This window comes from Rutidosis leptorrhynchoides, chromosome 10, assembly GCF_046630445.1.
Source record: "Rutidosis leptorrhynchoides isolate AG116_Rl617_1_P2 chromosome 10, CSIRO_AGI_Rlap_v1, whole genome shotgun sequence".
NCBI lineage: Eukaryota > Viridiplantae > Streptophyta > Magnoliopsida > Asterales > Asteraceae > Rutidosis > Rutidosis leptorrhynchoides.
In genome coordinates, this window is record NC_092342.1 from 13685435 (window position 1) to 13695496 (window position 10062).

The 10062-nt window shown below is 33.0% G+C and overlaps 1 pseudogene; it reads left to right on the forward strand.

The window, feature by feature from the left end:
- Window positions 1-5152: 5152 nt before the first annotated feature.
- On the forward strand, window positions 5153-9623 carry LOC139873238 (gamma-tubulin complex component 4 homolog; annotated as a pseudogene).
- Window positions 9624-10062: the final 439 nt, after the last annotated feature.

Genomic DNA, 10062 nt, shown 5'->3' on the forward strand with positions numbered 1-10062 from the left:
TTAGTTTTAACGTTAAGGGTGGCACTACGGACTTAAAGTAATATAGGCCAATTGAAGAAAACTTGTTAATTTTGATGGACCTAGTATAAAAACAAATATTATTATATATAATAATGGGCTTATTAAATTTGTTGAGGTTGGCATTGACACTTTCGACCACCCTATTGGCTCCGCCTATGTGTATATGTTGAAAAGGTTTCAGAGTGGAGTAATTTTATATAGTTTTATGAACAATATCTTTTTTTACGTGACTATGTAGCGTTAATCTGAATATATATGGCGATCCCTCAGTTTTCTTCTATAAGTAGATCTCCGTGAACAGGAAATACTTCATTAAATTTACAAGAGACAATTTGATACTCTTTCCGTCTCAAATTTATTGTCTAACATTCTTTTTTACGTCGTAGTAAATTAATTGTTAACTTAGATAGATAGATAGATAAATAAGAATAAAGAGGTTTTCTTTTATTCTTCAAAGTGTGGGTTGAATGAGTCTACGAGAAATGGACCCGACCCATGGTTAAATGGGTAAATAATAATGAAAATAATTAAGAAGCGTTTTCGTAAACAATTTTGCAACTTAAGTTAGTTTTAAGTGTTTTACAGACGTCAAAGGTTATGTACACGTGTTTTATTTGACTTGGCAAGGTGGCTCTTCATATCACATCAAAATGAACTCGTCCACAATTTGAGCCTTTACTTTGTTTTTGTCACGTACTCACGTAAAAAGGTTTTTGTGTCAAGTTGCATGAACAACCGAAAGGTCATGATCTTCGTATTAAATATTTGTTCGTTGAAGTTTCACATCACAATCCTGTATAATTGATGTTATCAATAATATATCCAGCCCCTAATGAGTTATTAGCTACTAGTAAATACGAAATGCATGAAACAACGTACGAAGAATCTAGGTTGCTTACAAATCTATTTACATAACATAGCCAGTTAATTAAATAAGTTGTGAATGTGGTTCGCCTAAAATTATACCGGTAGTCATTATTTTTTTAAAATTATATTGATAGTCCTTATAGTTTTTAAAACGAATAGTGTCTGTCTAATACTCTGTATATAACACCGCTTAAATTGTGTCGTTAAATAAGTACATGGGAAGTCTAAAATTCTAACGTTCGTAAAATTTCTCCATTATATTCTACATGTGCATTGCACATAAGGGTAAAATGGTTATTCTTATTATTATTAATTTTTTAAAAAAAAAAAAAACAAAGATATGTGTATATATATCAACGAAAAAACCACGAACTTTACATGAGATACCAAGAAAGTATCCAAGAACCTCATTTGAAATCTAAACTAATTGCTAAAAACTGTAAACTAATTTCATTAATATGTATTTTCTTTTAGAAACTTTTATATTTATTACACACATTTTAACTTATCTATAAAAACATCAACTTAATAATCTGTTCTTAACATATGTAATGTGAGCACAAGTAAAATATTTACACATTCACCTGAAACGGCGCATTAAAAATACATATACCTACCGAGTATTAAAAAAGAAAAAATTACGCCGTTGGTACCTGTGGTTTGTTTACACTTTCTTGACAACACCTAAACTTAATTTTTTGCACAGTTGGTACCTAAGCTTTGCCTGTCTTTCGTGGTTGGTACCCCAACTTAACTTTCGTTAAATTTTTAATGTCAACCCCTCACATGTGCCACACATGTGAAGGCAAATTCGTCCCTTTGAAACTAAAAAATAAAATTAAATGGAATTGATCGGATGTAAAAACAATCACGTTGAAAAATCTACTTGATCGAACGTAACCCTAGTTTTCGATTTCCCCCAAATTAAACACAAGCAAACGCAATGGCTTGGTATGAAGGTTCTGAAGATACTCGTGTTCTTGTTGCCTTATCAGGTAGTATGTTTTTTATATACATCTATTTGTCAAAAAAAAAATATATTAACTAGTTTAGGGTTAATTCAGATTGTCCTTCTCGCACTGGAGCTAACGTGGGCCGCTTGTTGCAACTTCGCCATCCTAAATCTGGTATCAATTTTATAACTTTTTGTTCTCTCTAATTTGTTGAATTTATTTATTTATCTGTTACCAAAGCGATCATCAAATATGATTTCCTGATGTTAAGCTTACAAATTATAAATGTGAAAAACATTAGTTTTTAATGGTTTAAGTTGGTTGAATAATCAAGCATTCGAAGTAAACATAATTGATACTAGTCTTTTACATGTCTGACAAATTATCAATTTTTTTGTGATCAGTATTTTTCCTCAACAAAATGAAAAGTAGGAACTTTCACGATTGGGACTTGTTTCGTTTTGTTTTGACTTTTAAGCGTGGATTAATACTGCAATCATTTTCATTCACATTTGATTTAGCACCATCAACATCGAGACTAAGCTGGTTTTTTTGATAAAAAGGATAATCACGTACACTTTACTTACGATAACATCAATGAGCTTAATACGGACTAAATTATTTATAGGGACGAATTTTCCCTCACATGCGTGGCACATGTGAGGGGTTAACATTAAAACTTAACGGAAGTTAGGTTGGGGTACCAACCACGAAAGTTAGGCAAAGCTTAGGTACCAACTGCGCAAAAAATTAAGTTTAGGTGTTGTCAAGAAAATGTAAACAAACCACAGGTACCAACGGCGTAATTTTTTCATTAAAAAACTCAAGATTACGGAGTAAAACATACATCCGTTCCATTTTTAATTACCGAACAACATAAAAAATGATTTGTTCGACAAACTTTAGATTTTTATATTACTTTATTCTTCTCGATACATACGAATAATCTTAAAATATATTATTCCAATCATCATAATGAATCATCTATATCAATGAAAATTCTCTTATTAAAAAGTCAATTTGGTATCGTATATAATAAGTTGCCAAAGTTGTTAGATATGGAAGATACCCTTTCATGTATTGGAGCAGTTTTATTTTATATTGGTTAGCAAGAGTCACTTGACCAATTTAATACTTTCATCATGTTCTTATTCTTATCTTTTGTTTCACATCTTTCGGTGTATTAACTTCATCGTATCGAACATTTCAACCGTAAACCTAAACTACCGAAATTTCTTTTAAAGCAAATATTCGAATGTTAGGTAACATAATATTACTCATTTGATTGTTCCCGATTAAATTGTGATAATTTATTAACAAGATGGTTTGGTCATTGACGTTATAATATTATCACAAATCTTCCTAAGATTGTTTCGTCCTCACCGCCCAAATCCATAATTATGAGGGCTTGTGGGAGTGCCTAGCCCTCCTCTAGTCCTTGTTTGCTTTTGTCACTCGCCCTGCACTATTTTATTTGGACATATTTCAACACGTAAGGATTTTGTAACGTGAGATGTACGTTTCGTTCCAATATGTGTATCATACATTAATTAATTAATATAGCGTATTCAATTTTTGTGAGAAAGTATGTTACAGTTGGGAGTATTTAGTTTTTGGTTAGTCCTTGTGAGAAAATGCTGATGTGACGCTGATGTAGCAGTTGGTCATCGTGAGGACTTATGTCATGGTCGAGAATAATCTAAGTTCAAAGCTTGTCAACAAGACATCTCCAAGTGATTAGTCATTAGTGAAATAGTTCCATATAGTCGATATATAAATTGGCTAGATGTTATACATTTGGAGTAAAAAATTTCACATTTCAAAATAAGTCGAATATGAACAACTTTTTCCGATTTACTTATTATTGCAAAGGAATATTATCGTAAACCTTGTAAACTTATATAATAGTCATAGTTACGATAAAACTAAAGGCATTCGTCAGTCTAGAAAGGCTAACAGAGCGAAGCTTCTTTGGTCGTTCTGTGAGTAATTCAACATGAACGTGTTGTGTCATTAATCCTCATTCTTTTGAGTTTTTTTGTTGTGGTTCTTGGATGATGGGTTGATGAGTGTTGTTGGTTTACACAACTATTGGGTTTCATAGTTCGTTTAGATAAGCGGCGAAGCCAAAAATTAAGGTTAAGGGAGGCTCGACTTATTTATAAACCGTAGAATAATAACAAATGAATGTTGTGGTCAAATACTTTGAACGATAGTACCAATTTCTTTTTGATCTTCAACCAATTTCTTTCTCTTCTATTAGTTTTCAATAATAACAATGATATCTGTAACATTAAATCATTTCAAACTAATGTAACTTGCATTAATTTATTGAATAACAATTGTTAAACTTGGGTTGTTGAGGGTGGCTGAGCACCACCTAGTCCCCCTTTGTCTCCGCCACTGGTTTAGATGCATGTGGATGGAGGTTTCATAGTTCGTTTAGATGCATGTGGATGCAGGTGCTCGGGTGGAGTTGAAGTTTTCATTTAAGTCATTGGTTGATTGTGTGACATGTCTTCAGTTGTTGTTATCGTGCCGTTGTAATAGTCTGAATGTATGGGGTTAGTTTGTGAGATTAGTTATATAGTTTCGATTATGTTTGTCGGTTCAATGGCTTAACAGGGTTAAAATGGTTGTTAGAGCTAGGAACATTGGCTTATTTAAAGTGTTGCTAATGTGCGGTTTGGATTACCATCAAGGACTTGCAACAACAAAGGAAAAATTGATTTTTTTTTTTTTTTTTTTTTTTTTTTTTTGTATTAACATATCAAATTAAATTTATTCAGTTCACTGTACTATTTAAATGGCTTAATATTACTATAACGGCTTACAAATTATCATGATAAATACTTGTAACTATGTTTACCACTTCTAATATGAAAATTATATTACCTTAAATACTAGTCACAATATTGAGTTGTACAAAAATTCTGTAACGTAAATTAATTTTAGTTCTTCTAAGATATTAATTTATATAATTAAACTTATTATCATAGTTCTAAAAACATTATATTTTTATATTCTATAAACAATAAATAATGCCTTAATGTGTTAACATTTTTGTAAAGACTTACCGTAATCAACCATTTTAAGCCCCGAAAATTAATTTGCTTTGTAATATGAACATGGCCCACTTATTTTATAGAAGGCCCACTAAAATTTACATGGCCCACTTATGTTAAAGAAGGCCCACTAAATTCTAGTCGAAACCACCATTTTCGAAATTCAGTTAATCGTCTCCTCGATCGTTTTCACATTCTTCCAACTTTTTAAATCAATCCGTAAAACTTTTAAACTGATTATTCAAAATGCTACACGAACTGTTACTAGGACTGTTAGGCTACACCGGAGATCTAATTATTGACGAAAGAGAACGTCAACATTCTATCGGTTTATCACCGGACGATTCCATCTCCGATCAATGTACGTTCAAGCTTGCTCCTGATATCTCCTTTATTTCGCCGGAGGAACGGTATATCTCATCTCATCACCTGTAAAACTAAACATGTATATTATCTGATAGTATGTATGCATGTATGTATTTATTTGATTCATGTTGCTATAGCTAGGGTTAGTTATTAGACCTCACATTGATCAAATGTGGCGAACGTCATAATTTAATCTCTACATGAAGTGAATAATTGTAGATTGAGCGTGAAATTCAAGCATTTGTTAGTTATTTTAATTGTATAATATAATAATAATAACTAGTGATGATGATTAGTAATTATGTTAGAGATCAATGAGTTTATTGCTGATGAAATTGTAATGTTAATGATATGATGCTGATTAGTTTTATAGAAGTATGTAATTATCAGTAGTGATTGAGAAGAAATCGAATGATTATATTGGTGAATAATAATATAATTAATATGTTAAATTTAAAACAATGTAATAATGATTATATTTTTAATTCAGTGATGGTGATTACTAATATGGAAGCCTGCATTTATCACTAAAAGTGGTTACTATTGATGATAGAGAAGGACGGTGATCATCGATGATGACATCAAAAGAAATTTTTTAGTAGTAGAAGTCGATATTATACCTGAAATTAGAATCTAACTAGCAATCGTCTGTAGTTTTATGCTGTGTGAGATCTAAATTCATTGTGCTGTTTTCATTATTGTGATTAATGAAGTTGCAATTGTGGTGCAGGGATATTATCCAGAGGTTGATTACATTGGGGTTTTACTACCGTCAACTTGATCGATTTGCCACTAAGTCCCGTAATTTGAGCTGGATAAGGTCTGCAAATGAGTCTCCATTATCGCCAAGCAAGCAGAGTGTTTATAGGAGAGCTATCTCAAATGGCATAGTGGAAGTTCTTTCCATTTATAGATCTGCTGTTTTGCATATTGAACAAAAGTTACTGTCAGAATCCCTTCCAATATTAGCTACTGTTACTCAAGGCCTGAATAAGGTTATTGTCTGAATTTATATTGTAATTTTATTTTGCTTTAGCTCACATTGATGGACGGTTATTGTAGTTTTTTGTTTTCTTGCCACCTCTTTATGAGCTAATTCTAGAAATCGAGTGTGATGGCATATATGGAGGGAAACTTCTTAACCTTCTATATAAAAGATGCCATTGTGGGGTACCAGAGTTGCAGACTTGTATTCAGCGGTAAGATTTTTTTTTTTTTTTTAATTTGTGACTGCATTAATTTTCTATTAAAGAATTAACGTGCACTTTGATATATTTTGTATATTGTGATCGTAGACTTTTATGGCATGGACATCAAGTTATGTACAATCAACTTTCATGTTGGATGGTTTACGGAATTCTTCATGATCCATTTGAAGAATTTTTTATCAGCAGGTAATCATTTGTCACATGTCGAATTGGAGTGATTTGATAACGGTTGACACCTTCTGAAATAGAATGACGATTGTAATGTTTTTAGGCAGCAAAATGAATCGTCTAATACTGATAATATTCAAAAGACGTCACACATGTCGAAGAGTGATGCATCTCTAACTGACTGGTACATGGGATTCAATATTTCCATGGTATGTATTAGTTTATACTATAAAATGCCGATACATATTTTCTATATAATTTACGCTTTCCTATTTGTTCATGCAGGACATGTTGCCTGAATACATTTCAGGGAGGGTAGCAGAATCCATTCTTTTTGCTGGAAAAGCAATTAGGGTTCTTCGAAATCCAATTTCTGACTTTCACTCAGTTGATTCATTTGTTCATCAAGCAACAGGACCACCGACATATAAAGAATCATTAAGGAAAAAACCATCGTTAATTACAACATTGACAGAAGATGAATTACTGCCGCAGTCAGAGGCTGATAAGATTGAATCAATGCTTACAAATTTAAAGGTATTTATTCTTATGAACATATCATTACTACCTTTTTACTTCAAACTCACACATTCTATTTTTATCCAACTGGATATTTACTGACAGGAGTCATCTGAGTTTCAAAAAAGATCATTTGAGGAGGCTATTAGTTCAATCAGATCTATTGCAGCCAGTCATATTTGGCAGGTAGGTATCGGCATGCTTTTATCTTTTTATTGGGTCCATTTCTATTGATATATAGCTTACTTATTCGTCCATACGCGTAGCTTGTGGTTGTTCGTGCTGATTTAAATGGGCATCTGAAAGCCATCAAAGATTATTTTCTTCTAGCCAAAGGTGATTTCTTCCAGGTAAATGAGCTATATGTATACTGTTTGGATTTATTATCAATGCTAGTTATGTTTCTATCTTAAGCTTAATGAGAATTCAAATATGTGTCAGAGTTTTCTTGAGGGAAGCCGTCAATTGATGCGTCTACCTCCTCCACAGTCAACTGCTGAAGCTGATCTTATGGTTCCGTTTCGTCAGGTAATTTAGTTATGCGCTATTTTTTGTCTGGAAATTGTTTGTTAACCGAGTAATATTTATCATTATCTTTAGTACAGGCGATGATGAAGACCATTATTGATGACGACAGATACTTTTCAAAAGTGTCGCTGCGGTAAAGTTCAACGTTAAAATGGTCTTTTGTAATTGTTCTTTACACAAGCAGCCGTCATTTGCTAATAACTATTGATTTTATTTAGGGTCAACGTTAGGTCTTCCCAAGCGGATGTGCAAAAGTCAAATGACTTTGGCGATGGAGGTCCCTTTACATTATCTGATACGTCGTTAGATGGCTGGGATGGTATTGCCCTTGAATATTCTGTTGATTGGCCCTTGCAGTTGTTCTTTACACAAGAGGTCCTCGCAAGGTACTGTTGAATATAATAATACTTACTTATGCATTCCTATTTTTAGAATTTTGCTGGCCTTTTTAGTGAAAATCACACAATATGAGCCATGTTTTACATTTTAAAGCACTTTATAAACAGTTTTTAAGGTGAATATGTTCCATATTATACGGGTTTGGTGACCAGGTACTGCAGGATCTTTCAGTATTTATTGCGGTTAAAAAGAACGCAAATGGAATTGGAGAAGTCATGGGAATCTGTAATGCAACAAGGTCACTTGGATTTTGCAAAACGTCAAACTGGGCGGGTAAAACCCGCAGTATCTCAACAGAGGCGGAAAATGTGGCGGGTCAGAGAGCATATGGTGTTCTTGATACGAAACCTTCAGTTTTATATACAGCTAGATGTGATTGAATCTCAGTGGAATATATTGCTAAGCCATATAAAGGAGTCACGTGATTTCACAGATTTGGTAGCCTTCCATCAAGCGTGAGTAAAAAATTAAAATATTCGTCCTATTATCAATTATTACACGTGCTTTTTATTCATTGATGAGGTGTTTTAATGTTACTGCATGTGATGCAGATACTTATCTGCTTTGATTTCTCAGTCGTTTTTGGATATTGGGTCGGTATCAAGGATATTGGATGGGATCATGAAACTTTGCTTGCAGTTCTGCTGGATGATAGAGAACCAAGAAAATGACGTAAACTTCGAAGAATTAGAGCGTATAACTGAGGTAAGTAACTTGCTATTCTAGTTACCATTACCATCATCCTTATTTAAATTCTTGAAAATCTATGTAAAAAGGGGTGTAGATAACAAGTTAAAACAGTCAGAAGCCGGGTCGGTTCCAAAACACCTTTTGGATTAAATGTTTCAGTTTTCTAATATTAACTTATCGGTCAAATGTTATATTTATTCAATACAGATTTGATTTTTAGAATATAATCGCTTATCAGGATATATCGTTATGCACTAAAAGTACAGTTTGGTTGACTTAAAGCCCGTTTGAGTTGTAAGAATCATCTGAACAGTTTTACCTGTTAGAGATAAAATAATTTACATAAGGTTATCATATAAATGGGTTAACATTGCCACCTCTAAGTACCACTGACAGAACTATTTCATATATGAGCTCTTCACATCACAATCTATTATGCTCAAATGGCCTTTCACATTTAACCTTTCGCCCATTTTCCATTGAGTTTGTTTGGTGTGCTTGTAATACTGTACAGGAATATAACAAGAAATCAAATTCCTTATACACAATATTACGCAGTAGCAGGCTTGCGGGTAGTCAACGTGCCCCTTTTCTAAGGCGTTTTCTTTTGCGTCTAAACTTTAATTCCTACTTTGAGGTAATTATAACTGCGAGGTCATACGTTCCTTTATTCTAGTTGTATCTTAAAGCGTGAATTCTAGTAATATTCAGCTTTTTTTTTTTTTTTTTTTTACTTGATGTGAAGGCCACTGCCCATGGTGTTATGAACGTCATCAGGCCGCAACCAACAATCCCAGCCTTCCCCTGATTGCAGCCGCAGATTCAACAAATATAATGGTATTTTTGTGCTAACAATTGATCCTTCTGATTATAGATAACGGCAAGCTAATGCTTATAGATATATCCAACACTTCATTGTGAATATTTTGCAATGATATTTTAAATTTTATTTTATTATATATTTTATGCCAAAAAAAGGTGATTAAAGTAACCCAATTATTATTTGAAGGTCTTTTCAAAACCCCTCTCCTACTAGCTTTGTCTATTTCAGACTTCCGATTTCATACCAAACCCCAAGGTCCCACCCTCCCCCACCAACCCCTCAAAAAAAGAAAGAAAGGGACGAAATAGAATGTTAGGTAGAGAGACCTTAATGCCAATTTACCTCCAGACTAAATTGCCCTTTTCATTACTCTTTTCTGTTTTAGCATGCACTAAAAAAAATTCGACCGCGCGTTGCTTCGGTTGTATTCAATGTGCGATCGAATTTTTATATAC